Source organism: Garra rufa, chromosome 18 (assembly GCF_049309525.1).
Source record: "Garra rufa chromosome 18, GarRuf1.0, whole genome shotgun sequence".
Classification (NCBI taxonomy): domain Eukaryota; kingdom Metazoa; phylum Chordata; class Actinopteri; order Cypriniformes; family Cyprinidae; genus Garra; species Garra rufa.
In genome coordinates, this window is record NC_133378.1 from 1,475,131 (window position 1) to 1,485,227 (window position 10,097).

The following is a 10,097-nucleotide window of genomic DNA, read 5'->3' on the forward strand; positions in this document are numbered from 1 at the left end:
CTAAAACCTTGCTCCAGGTGAGGCTCGAACTCACAACCTCGGCATTGCTCTGCTACGTACTGCCTTATAAGTACCGCGCGCTGACCGATTGCGCCACTGGAGCTGACACAAACTGGATACATTCTCAAACACCACAGTCTTTAGTTAGAAAGATGTTTCAAAAGATGCCATGGTCTTTCTTCTGATTGCCGCCATTTAAATTTCTGCTAATCTTTTATGTTAAGCAGTGAACTCTCGTCCTGAAATGTCTCTTGCTTACTAAAACCTTGCTCCAGGTGAGGCTCGAACTCACAACCTCGGCATTGCTCTGCTACGTACTGCCTTATAAGTACCGCGCGCTGACCGATTGCGCCACTGGAGCTGATAACACTATGACATATTCTCAAACACCACAGTCTTTAGTTAGAACGATCTTTCAAAACATAGCATGGTCTTTCTTCTGATTGCAGCCATTTAAATTTCTACTAATCTTTTATGTTAAGCAATGAACTCTTGACCTAAAATGTCTCTTGCTTACTAAAACCTTGCCCCAGGTGAAGCTCGAACTCACAACCTCGGCATTGCTCTGCTACATACTGCCTTATAAGTACCGCGCGCTGACCGATTGCGCCACTGGAGCTGACACAAACTGGATACATTCTCAAACACCACAGTCTTTAGTTAGAAAGATGTTTCAAAAGATGCCATGGTCTTTCTTCTGATTGCAGCCATTTAAATTTCTGCTAATCTTTTATGTTAAGCAGTGAACTCTCGTCCTGAAATGTCTCTTGCTTACTAAAACCTTGCTCCAGGTGAGGCTCGAACTCACAACCTCGGCATTGCTCTGCTACGTACTGCCTTATAAGTACCGCGCGCTGACCGATTGCGCCACTGGAGCTGATAACACTATGACATATTCTCAAACACCACAGTCTTTAGTTAGAATGATCTTTCAAAACATAGCATGGTCTTTCTTCTGATTGCAGCCATTTAAATTTCTACTAATCTTTTATGTTAAGTAATGAACTCTTGACCTGAAATGTCTCTTGCTTTCTAAAAGCTTGCTCCAGGTGAGGCTCGAACTCACAACCTCGGCATTGCTCTGCTACGTACTGCCTTATAAGTACCGCGCGCTGACCGATTGCGCCACTGGAGCTGACACAAACTGGATACATTCTCAAACACCACAGTCTTTAGTTAGAAAGATGTTTCAAAACATAGCATGGTCTTTCTTCTGATTGCAGCCATTTAAATTTCTGCTAATCTTTTATGTTGAGCAGTGAATTCTTGACCTGAAATGTCTCTTACTTACTAAAACCTTGCTCCAGGTGAGGCTCGAACTCACAACCTCGGCATTGCTCTGCTACGTACTGCCTTATAAGTACCGCGCGCTGACCGATTGCGCCACTGGAGCTGACACAAACTGGATACATTCTCAAACACCACAGTCTTTAGTTAGAAAGATCTTTCAAAAGATGCCATTGTCTTTCTTCTGATTGCAGCCATTTAAATTTCTACTAATCTTTTATGTTAAGCAATGAACTCTTGACCTGAAATGTCTCTTGCTTACTAAAACCTTGCCCCAGGTGAAGCTCGAACTCACAACCTCGGCATTGCTCTGCTACGTACTGCCTTATAAGTACCGCGCGCTGACCGATTGCGCCACTGGAGCTGATATCACTATGACACATGGCCGCTGCTGGCCAAATGGGTGCCCTAAGCAAAATTTTACTTTTGTGCCCCCTCCCCCAAATATTACGGAAGTAAAAATAAAATAAAATAATATAAAAACACCTACTATAGGGGCCAAAATATAACTTTATTCAAATAAAAGTAATTACACAAATAAATTGTATCATTTATAAATTACAATTGTATCTCTACAGAAAAACAACAACTAAAATTACACTTTAAATAAAACTTTTAAAAATGTGAAATCTTAATAAAATAAACAATAATAAACTGAAATAAAATTAACACTGTCATCTGCTGGAGCTTTCCAAAGTTCAAAATTTACAATAAAGCAGACTTTGACAATAAAGCAGACAAGGGTTATGATGTCCACATTTTTTTGTTGAGGAAATTATAAGAAAGATTATGTGGATATTTTAAACGTTTGGTCAATATTAAACAAGGAATTTGATCATCATGTAAGTGTAACAACTGCATTTGGTGCCCTTTTCAGGCATTTCTATTAAAATTGTAATGTAAACTGTTAATTTTGTATTAGATTATGTATTTTAACACTGTTATTTAATGACACCATATGGTCATTATTAATCAATAATCATAATTGCCTCTGCGTTTTAATATAATGCACTTTAAGTCACTGTTTTTACTTAGATCTGCTTGTATTCATATTAAGAAAGATGCTTTAGTCGTGAAATTATTACCGACATTAAAACACATTATTAAAAAAAAAAAGTTTCACAGGATTATAAACAACCTGAAAGTGATGCACGGGCTTAATCTTGGGGCTTTTTTTTTTTTTTTTTCGTTTCTCGGCGCCGGACTGTTGATGTCTCTTTCCAGGACCAGGCATATTGTTCATTAATTATTATCATCATTTTTGGCCAAATAGGCAGCCGTAAACAGAGGTGAGGGCGCGTCGCGGCGCAGATGCTGCGCTTCATCACGTGTGCTTACTAGCCAACTCTGCGCTCACCGTAAAATGCAATATAAGTTTATATTTTTATATTTTTGTTTATTTGTATATGTATATTATTAATATTAATTTATTATTATAATATATAAAAACAATTTTTTTTTTTTTTTTTTGAGCAGCTGGGATGGGGCCCCCCTGGGAGTTGGTGCCCTACGCAGACTGCGTACTCTGCGTATAGGGAGCGGCCGTACTGCTATGACATATTCTCAAACACCACAGTCTTTAGTTAGAAAGATCTTTCAAAAGATGCCATGGTCTTTCTTCTGATTGCAGCCATTTAAATTTCTGCTAATCTTTTATGTTAAGCAGTGAACTCTCGTCCTGAAATGTCTCTTACTTACTAAAACCTTGCTCCAGGTGAGGCTCGAACTCACAACCTCGGCATTGCTCTGCTACGTACTGCCTTATAAGTACCGCGCGCTGACCGATTGCGCCACTGGAGCTGACACAAACTGGATACATTCTCAAACACCACAGTCTTTAGTTAGAACGATCTTTCAAAAGATGCCAAGGTCTTTCTTCTGATTGCAGCCATTTAAATTTCTGCTATTATTTTATGTTAAGTAATGAACTCTTGACCTGAAATGTCTCTTGCTTTCTAAAACCTTGCTCCAGGTGAGGCTCGAACTCACAACCTCAACATTGCTCTGCTGCATACTGCCTTATAAGTAGCGCGCTGACCGATTGCGCCACTGGAGCTGACACAAACTGGATACATTCTCAAACACCACAGTCTTTAGTTAGAACGATCATTCAAAAGATGTCATGGTCTTTCTTCTGATTGCAGCCATTTAAATTTCTGCTAATCTTTTATGTTAAGCAGTGAACTCTCGTCCTGAAATGTCTCTTGCTTACTAAAACCTTGCTCCAGGTGAGGCTCGAACTCACAACCTCGGCATTGCTCTGCTACGTACTGCCTTATAAGTAGCGCGCTGACCGATTGCGCCACTGGAGCTGACACAAACTGGATACATTCTCAAACACCACAGTCTTTAGTTAGAAAGATCTTTCAAAAGATGCCATGGTCTTTCTTCTGATTGCAGCCATTTAAATTTCTGCTAATCTTTTATGTTAAGCAGTGAACTCTCGTCCTGAAATGTCTCTTACTTACTAAAACCTTGCTCCAGGTGAGGCTCGAACTCACAACCTCGGCATTGCTCTGCTACGTACTGCCTTATAAGTACCGCGCGCTGACCGATTGCGCCACTGGAGCTGATATCACTATGACATATTCTCAAACACCACAGTCTTTAGTTAGAACGATCTTTCAAAAGATGCCATGGTCTTTCTTCTGATTGCTGCCATTTAAATTTCTGCTATTATTTTATGTTAAGTAATGAACTCTTGACCTGAAATGTCTCTTGCTTTCTAAAACCTTGCTCCAGGTGAGGCTCGAACTCACAACCTCGGCATTGCTCTGCTACGTACTGCCTTATAAGCACCGCGCGCTGACCGATTGCGCCACTGGAGCTGATAACACTATGACACATTCTCAAACACCACAGTCTTTAGTTAGAACGATCTTTCAAAACATAGCATGGTCTTTCTTCTGATTGCAGCCATTTAAATTTCTGCTAATCTTTTATGTTAAGCAGTGAACTCTCGTCCTGAAATGTCTCTTACTTACTAAAACCTTGCTCCAGGTGAGGCTCGAACTCACAACCTCGGCATTGCTCTGCTACGTACTGCCTTATAAGTACCGCGCTGACCGATTGCGCCACTGGAGCTGACACAAACTGGATACATTCTCAAACACCACAGTCTTTAGTTAGAAAGATCTTTCAAAAGATGCCATGGTCTTTCTTCTGATTGCAGCCATTTAAATTTCTGCTAATCTTTTATGTTAAGCAGTGAGCTCTCGTCCTGAAATGTCTCTTACTTACTAAAACCTTGCTCCAGGTGAGGCTCGAACTCACAACCTCGGCATTGCTCTGCTACGTACTGCCTTATAAGTACCGCGCGCTGACCGATTGCGCCACTGGAGCTGATATCACTATGACATATTCTCAAACACCACAGTCTTTAGTTAGAACGATCTTTCAAAACATAGCATGGTCTTTCTTCTGATTGCAGCCATTTAAATTTCTGCTATTATTTTATGTTAAGTAATGAACTCTTGACCTGAAATGTCTCTTGCTTAGTAAAACCTTGCTCCAGGTGAGGCTCGAACTCACAACCTCGGCATTGCTCTGCTACGTACTGCCTTATAAGTACCGCGCTGACCGATTGCGCCACTGGAGCTGACACAAACTGGATACATTCTCAAACACTACAGTCTTTAGTTAGAACGATCTTTCAGAAGATAGCATGGTCTTTCTTCTGATTGCAGCCATTTAAATTTCTGCTAATATTTTATGTTAAGTAATGAACTCTTGACCTGAAATGTCTCTTGCTTACTAAAACCTTGCTCCAGGTGAGGCTTGAACTCACAACCTCGGCATTGCTCTGCTACGTACTGCCTTATAAGTACCGCGCGCTGACCGATTGCGCCACTGGAGCTGACACAAACTGGATACATTCTCAAACACCACAGTCTTTAGTTAGAAAGATCTTTCAAAAGATGCCATGGTCTTTCTTCTGATTGCCGCCATTTAAATTTCTGCTAATCTTTTATGTTAAGCAGTGAACTCTCGTCCTGAAATGTCTCTTGCTTACTAAAACCTTGCTCCAGGTGAGGCTCGAACTCACAACCTCGGCATTGCTCTGCTACGTACTGCCTTATAAGTACCGCGCGCTGACCTATTGCGCCACTGGAGCTGACACAAACTGGGTACATTCTCAAACACCACAGTCTTTAGTTAGAACGATCTTTCAAAACATAGCATGGTCTTTCTTCTGATTGCAGCCATTTAAATTTCTGCTAATATTTTATGTTAAGTAATGAACTCTTGACATGAAATGTCTCTTGCTTTCTAAAACCTTGCTCCAGGTGAGGCTCGAACTCACAACCTCGGCATTGCTCTGCTACGTACTGCCTTATAAGTACCGCGCGCTGACCGATTACGCCACTGGAGCTGATAACAGTAGGACACATTCTCAAACACCACAGTCTTTAGTTAGAACGATCTTTCAAAAGATGCCATGGTCTTTCTTCTGATTGCAGCCATTTAAATTTCTGCTAATATTTTATGTTAAGCAATGAACTCTTGACCTGAAATGTCTCTTGCTTTCTAAAACCTTGCTCCAGGTGAGGCTCGAACTCACAACCTCAACATTGATCTGCTGCATACTGACTTATAAACACAGCGCGCTGACCGATTGCGCCACTGGAGCTGATAACACTAGGACACATTCTCAAACACCACAGTCTTTAGTTAGAACGATCTTTCAAAAGATGTCATGGTCTTTCTTCTGATTGCAGCCATTTAAATTTCTGCTAATCTTTTATGTTAAGCAGTGAACTCTCGTCCTGAAATGTCTCTTGCTTACTAAAACCTTGCTCCAGGTGAGGCTCGAACTCACAACCTCGGCATTGCTCTGCTACGTACTGCCTTATAAGTAGCGCGCTGACCGATTGCGCCACTGGAGCTGACACAAACTGGATACATTCTCAAACACCACAGTCTTTAGTTAGAAAGATCTTTCAAAAGATGCCATGGTCTTTCTTCTGATTGCAGCCATTTAAATTTCTGCTAATCTTTTATGTTAAGCAGTGAACTCTCGTCCTGAAATGTCTCTTACTTACTAAAACCTTGCTCCAGGTGAGGCTCGAACTCACAACCTCGGCATTGCTCTGCTACGTACTGCCTTATAAGTACCGCGCGCTGACCGATTGCGCCACTGGAGCTGATATCACTATGACACATTCTCAAACACCACAGTCTTTAGTTAGAACGATCTTTCAAAAGATGCCATGGTCTTTCTTCTGATTGCAGCCATTTAAATTTCTGCTAATCTTTTATGTTAAGCAGTGAACTCTCGTCCTGAAATGTCTCTTGCTCACTAAAACCTTGCTCCAGGTGAGGCTCGAACTCACAACCTCAGCATTGCTCTGCTACGTACTGCCTTATAAGTACCGCGCGCTGACCGATTGCGCCACTGGAGCTGACACAAACTGGATACATTCTCAAACACCACAGTCTTTAGTTAGAAAGATCTTTCAAAAGATGCCATGGTCTTTCTTCTGATTGCCGCCATTTAAATTTCTGCTAATCTTTTATGTTAAGCAGTGAACTCTCGTCCTGAAATGTCTCTTGCTTACTAAAACCTTGCTCCAGGTGAGGCTCGAACTCACAACCTCGGCATTGCTCTGCTACGTACTGCCTTATAAGTACCGCGCGCTGACCGATTGCGCCACTGGAGCTGATAACAGTAGGACACATTCTCAAACACCACAGTCTTTAGTTAGAACGATCTTTCAAAAGATGCCATGGTCTTTCTTCTGATTGCAGCCATTTAAATTTCTGCTAATATTTTATGTTAAGCAATGAACTCTTGACCTGAAATGTCTCTTGCTTTCTAAAACCTTGCTCCAGGTGAGGCTCGAACTCACAACCTCAACATTGATCTGCTGCATACTGACTTATAAACACAGCGCGCTGACCGATTGCGTTACTGGAGCTGATAACAGGACGGTACATTCTCAAACACCACAGTCTTTAGTTAGAACGATCTTTCAAAAGATGCCATGGACTTTCTTCTGACTGCAGCCATTTAAATTTCTGCTAATCTTTTATGTTAAGTAATGAACTCTCACCCTGAAATGTCTCTTGCTTACTAGAACCTTGCTCCAGGTGAGGCTCGAACTCACAACCTCGGCATTGCTCTGCTACGTACTGCCTTATAAGCACCGCGCGCTGACCAATTGCGCCACTGCAGCTGAAAACAATTGGGTACATTCTCAAACACCACAGTCTTTAGTTAGAACGATCTTTCAAAATATGCCATAGACTTTCTTCTGACTGCAGCCATTTAAATTTCTGCTAATATTTTATGTTAAGTAATGAACTCTTGTCCTGAAATGTCTCTTGCTTACTAAAACCTTGCTCCAGGTGAGGCTCGAACTCACAACCTCAGCATTGCTCTGCTACGTACTGCCTTATAAGTACCGCGCGCTGACCGATTGCGCCACTGGAGCTGATAACACTAGGATACATTCTCAAACACCACAGTCTTTAGTGAGAACAATCTTTCAAAATATTTAATAGACTTTCTTCTGATTACAGCCATTTGATTTTCTACCCATCTTTTATGTTAAGCAATGAGCTCTTGTGCTACTGAAATCTCTCTAGCTTTCTAAAACCTTGCTCCAGGTGAGGCTCGAACTTACAACCTCGACATTGCTCTGCTGCATACTGACTTATAAGTTCAAAACATTCCATGGACTTTATTTCTATTATAGTAATTTGATTTTCAACTAATCTTTTATGTTAAGCAATGAACTCCTGTGCTACTGAAATGTCTCTTGCTTTCTAAAACCTCGCTCTAAGTGAGAATGGTCTCAATGTTTAAAGAAAATGCTACGATGCAAATGGCTTTACTTAACGTTCGCTCCATGGGAAACAAAATTTTTATGCACAATGATTTTATCACGAACAATAAGCTGGATTTTCTTTTTCTGTTGGAATCCTGGTTAAAGGTAAGAGATCTGACTCTGATGGCTGAACTTCTACCACTTCTTACTACAGGTATGTGCCAAAACATTAGAATATCGAGGTAAAGTCCATTTATTTCAATAATTTGTTTCAAAAAGTGAAACTTGTATGTTATTTTAGTTCACAATACAAAAAGTGAAATATTTGAAGCCTTTATTTGTTTCAATTTTGATGATTATAGATTAAAGACAAAAAAAACAAATCCAGTATTTCACAAAATTAGAATATTTCATGTGACCAATAAAAAAAGGATCTTAAACACATGTTGGTCTTCTGAAAAGTGTGTTAATGTACTGTATTATGTCCTCAGTTCTTTGTTGGGCCTCCTTTTGCACTAATTACAGCATGGAGGCGGCGTGGCATGGAGGCGATCAGTCTTTGACACAGTTGAGGTGTTATGGTAGCCCAAGTTGCTTTGATATTGGCCTTCAGCTCGTCTGCATTTTAGGGTCTCTGTTCCCTCATCTTCCTTTTGACAGTACCCCATAGATTTTCAATGGGGTTTAATCCCATCATCTCCAAAAAGCTTGTCGGCAGCAGGAAGCATGCAGTGCTCTAAATTTCCTGGTTAACTGTGGACTAGGCTTGCCACGATAGACGGTGTTGACGGTGTTACCGGTTTTAAGACGCAACACCGGTGACATCACTTTTCCACCGTGACACCGTCTCCACTTTTTTTTTTTTTTTTTTTAAAGTATTCATTTTTTTATTAAAATATTTATTTGAATTGAATGGAAAATATCATTCTAAATAATTTACTTAAGATGAGAGCATGCAATATAATAAAAAACTGAACATAGCTACAATGCGTCATATTTCATTTATCACGTGAGGAGTTCGCGCTTACATATAATAAACAGCGTAAAAGTTAAGCATGTTTGGCCAAGCCCGGGGCACTCCTCCTGCCCAGGGAGAGGGATGCTGAAAACAAGAGATGATGAAGGTAAGACTGCTTGGCTATTTAAAGGGATTCTCTTGTAGTGCTTGGATACGGAGTGTGATTGCTGATGGTGAATTGGCCGTGTTAATTATCTGTGCGAGGAGTCGAATTTACAGAAAGAGAATGGCGGACTATTTAGTGTCCAAAAGCACCTGTTTGGCAATATTTTGGGTTCAAAGTTTTTTTTTTTTTTTTTGTAGTTTCGTTGTCGTCCATTAAAACAATTGACGCCGAATTGCCAATTCCCGCAAAACTGAAAGTGAAAGTATAATACGCACGCATTTATAAGCTATTTAAAAGCAGAAAAAAGAGCAAACCCCCACCCCCACGGTGATACCGGTATTACCGGTGTTGTCACATGCCGATTAACCGGTGGGGAAATTTCCTCATCGTCACAACCCTACTGTGGACTTGATATAAGACAATGGACCCACACCAGCAGATGACATGGTTCCCCAAACTATCACTGACTGTGGAAACTTCACACTGGACTTTAAGCAGCTTTGTGCCTCTCCGGTCTTCCTCCAGACTCTGGGACCTTGATTTCCAAATGAAATGCAAAATTTGCTTTCATCTGAAAACAGGACTTGGGACCACTGTGCAACAGACCAGTACTTTTTCTCCTTAGCATGGAATTCTCCAGCTGTAGCCCATGTCATGCAGACGTCTGTATGAGGTGGTTCTTGATGCACTGACTCCAGCCTCAGTCCACGTCTTATGAAGCTCCCCCAGATTTCTGAACCGCCCTTGCTTGACAATCCTCTCAAGGCTACGGTCATCCCTGTTACTTGTGCCCCTTTTCCTGTCACATTTTTCCCTTCCTCTTAACACTCTGTTAATATACTTCGATACTGCGCTCTATGAGCATCCAGCTTCTTTTGCAATTGCCTTTTGAGACATTTCCTCCTTATGGAGGGTG

At 41.0% G+C, this 10,097-nt stretch overlaps 21 non-coding genes across 21 annotated transcripts; all 21 read right to left on the reverse strand.

Moving 5' to 3' along the window:
• Positions 1–9: 9 nt before the first annotated feature.
• trnai-uau (transfer RNA isoleucine (anticodon UAU)) lies at positions 10–103 on the reverse strand. Its single transcript has 2 exons — positions 66–103; positions 10–45 (listed from the first exon to the last, which is right to left on the reverse strand). It is a non-coding gene; the product is annotated as a tRNA-Ile (tRNA).
• Positions 104–267: 164 nt separating this feature from the next.
• On the reverse strand, positions 268–361 carry trnai-uau (transfer RNA isoleucine (anticodon UAU)). Its single transcript has 2 exons — positions 324–361; positions 268–303 (listed from the first exon to the last, which is right to left on the reverse strand). It is a non-coding gene; the product is annotated as a tRNA-Ile (tRNA).
• Positions 362–525: 164 nt separating this feature from the next.
• Positions 526–619, reverse strand: trnai-uau (transfer RNA isoleucine (anticodon UAU)). The gene is made up of 2 exons: positions 582–619; positions 526–561 (listed from the first exon to the last, which is right to left on the reverse strand). It is a non-coding gene; the product is annotated as a tRNA-Ile (tRNA).
• Positions 620–783: 164 nt separating this feature from the next.
• On the reverse strand, positions 784–877 carry trnai-uau (transfer RNA isoleucine (anticodon UAU)). The gene is made up of 2 exons: positions 840–877; positions 784–819 (listed from the first exon to the last, which is right to left on the reverse strand). It is a non-coding gene; the product is annotated as a tRNA-Ile (tRNA).
• Positions 878–1,041: 164 nt separating this feature from the next.
• On the reverse strand, positions 1,042–1,135 carry trnai-uau (transfer RNA isoleucine (anticodon UAU)). Its single transcript has 2 exons — positions 1,098–1,135; positions 1,042–1,077 (listed from the first exon to the last, which is right to left on the reverse strand). It is a non-coding gene; the product is annotated as a tRNA-Ile (tRNA).
• A 164-nt stretch (positions 1,136–1,299) lies between these two features.
• trnai-uau (transfer RNA isoleucine (anticodon UAU)) lies at positions 1,300–1,393 on the reverse strand. Its single transcript has 2 exons — positions 1,356–1,393; positions 1,300–1,335 (listed from the first exon to the last, which is right to left on the reverse strand). It is a non-coding gene; the product is annotated as a tRNA-Ile (tRNA).
• Positions 1,394–1,557: 164 nt separating this feature from the next.
• On the reverse strand, positions 1,558–1,651 carry trnai-uau (transfer RNA isoleucine (anticodon UAU)). The gene is made up of 2 exons: positions 1,614–1,651; positions 1,558–1,593 (listed from the first exon to the last, which is right to left on the reverse strand). It is a non-coding gene; the product is annotated as a tRNA-Ile (tRNA).
• A 1,342-nt stretch (positions 1,652–2,993) lies between these two features.
• Positions 2,994–3,087, reverse strand: trnai-uau (transfer RNA isoleucine (anticodon UAU)). The gene is made up of 2 exons: positions 3,050–3,087; positions 2,994–3,029 (listed from the first exon to the last, which is right to left on the reverse strand). It is a non-coding gene; the product is annotated as a tRNA-Ile (tRNA).
• Positions 3,088–3,763: 676 nt separating this feature from the next.
• trnai-uau (transfer RNA isoleucine (anticodon UAU)) lies at positions 3,764–3,857 on the reverse strand. The gene is made up of 2 exons: positions 3,820–3,857; positions 3,764–3,799 (listed from the first exon to the last, which is right to left on the reverse strand). It is a non-coding gene; the product is annotated as a tRNA-Ile (tRNA).
• Positions 3,858–4,021: 164 nt separating this feature from the next.
• trnai-uau (transfer RNA isoleucine (anticodon UAU)) lies at positions 4,022–4,115 on the reverse strand. The gene is made up of 2 exons: positions 4,078–4,115; positions 4,022–4,057 (listed from the first exon to the last, which is right to left on the reverse strand). It is a non-coding gene; the product is annotated as a tRNA-Ile (tRNA).
• Positions 4,116–4,279: 164 nt separating this feature from the next.
• Positions 4,280–4,371, reverse strand: trnai-uau (transfer RNA isoleucine (anticodon UAU)). The gene is made up of 2 exons: positions 4,336–4,371; positions 4,280–4,315 (listed from the first exon to the last, which is right to left on the reverse strand). It is a non-coding gene; the product is annotated as a tRNA-Ile (tRNA).
• Positions 4,372–4,535: 164 nt separating this feature from the next.
• On the reverse strand, positions 4,536–4,629 carry trnai-uau (transfer RNA isoleucine (anticodon UAU)). The gene is made up of 2 exons: positions 4,592–4,629; positions 4,536–4,571 (listed from the first exon to the last, which is right to left on the reverse strand). It is a non-coding gene; the product is annotated as a tRNA-Ile (tRNA).
• A 164-nt stretch (positions 4,630–4,793) lies between these two features.
• On the reverse strand, positions 4,794–4,885 carry trnai-uau (transfer RNA isoleucine (anticodon UAU)). Its single transcript has 2 exons — positions 4,850–4,885; positions 4,794–4,829 (listed from the first exon to the last, which is right to left on the reverse strand). It is a non-coding gene; the product is annotated as a tRNA-Ile (tRNA).
• Positions 4,886–5,049: 164 nt separating this feature from the next.
• On the reverse strand, positions 5,050–5,143 carry trnai-uau (transfer RNA isoleucine (anticodon UAU)). Its single transcript has 2 exons — positions 5,106–5,143; positions 5,050–5,085 (listed from the first exon to the last, which is right to left on the reverse strand). It is a non-coding gene; the product is annotated as a tRNA-Ile (tRNA).
• A 164-nt stretch (positions 5,144–5,307) lies between these two features.
• On the reverse strand, positions 5,308–5,401 carry trnai-uau (transfer RNA isoleucine (anticodon UAU)). The gene is made up of 2 exons: positions 5,364–5,401; positions 5,308–5,343 (listed from the first exon to the last, which is right to left on the reverse strand). It is a non-coding gene; the product is annotated as a tRNA-Ile (tRNA).
• A 164-nt stretch (positions 5,402–5,565) lies between these two features.
• trnai-uau (transfer RNA isoleucine (anticodon UAU)) lies at positions 5,566–5,659 on the reverse strand. The gene is made up of 2 exons: positions 5,622–5,659; positions 5,566–5,601 (listed from the first exon to the last, which is right to left on the reverse strand). It is a non-coding gene; the product is annotated as a tRNA-Ile (tRNA).
• A 678-nt stretch (positions 5,660–6,337) lies between these two features.
• trnai-uau (transfer RNA isoleucine (anticodon UAU)) lies at positions 6,338–6,431 on the reverse strand. The gene is made up of 2 exons: positions 6,394–6,431; positions 6,338–6,373 (listed from the first exon to the last, which is right to left on the reverse strand). It is a non-coding gene; the product is annotated as a tRNA-Ile (tRNA).
• Positions 6,432–6,595: 164 nt separating this feature from the next.
• trnai-uau (transfer RNA isoleucine (anticodon UAU)) lies at positions 6,596–6,689 on the reverse strand. The gene is made up of 2 exons: positions 6,652–6,689; positions 6,596–6,631 (listed from the first exon to the last, which is right to left on the reverse strand). It is a non-coding gene; the product is annotated as a tRNA-Ile (tRNA).
• Positions 6,690–6,853: 164 nt separating this feature from the next.
• trnai-uau (transfer RNA isoleucine (anticodon UAU)) lies at positions 6,854–6,947 on the reverse strand. The gene is made up of 2 exons: positions 6,910–6,947; positions 6,854–6,889 (listed from the first exon to the last, which is right to left on the reverse strand). It is a non-coding gene; the product is annotated as a tRNA-Ile (tRNA).
• A 422-nt stretch (positions 6,948–7,369) lies between these two features.
• On the reverse strand, positions 7,370–7,463 carry trnai-uau (transfer RNA isoleucine (anticodon UAU)). The gene is made up of 2 exons: positions 7,426–7,463; positions 7,370–7,405 (listed from the first exon to the last, which is right to left on the reverse strand). It is a non-coding gene; the product is annotated as a tRNA-Ile (tRNA).
• Positions 7,464–7,627: 164 nt separating this feature from the next.
• On the reverse strand, positions 7,628–7,721 carry trnai-uau (transfer RNA isoleucine (anticodon UAU)). Its single transcript has 2 exons — positions 7,684–7,721; positions 7,628–7,663 (listed from the first exon to the last, which is right to left on the reverse strand). It is a non-coding gene; the product is annotated as a tRNA-Ile (tRNA).
• Between the last annotated feature and the right edge of the window lie 2,376 nt (positions 7,722–10,097).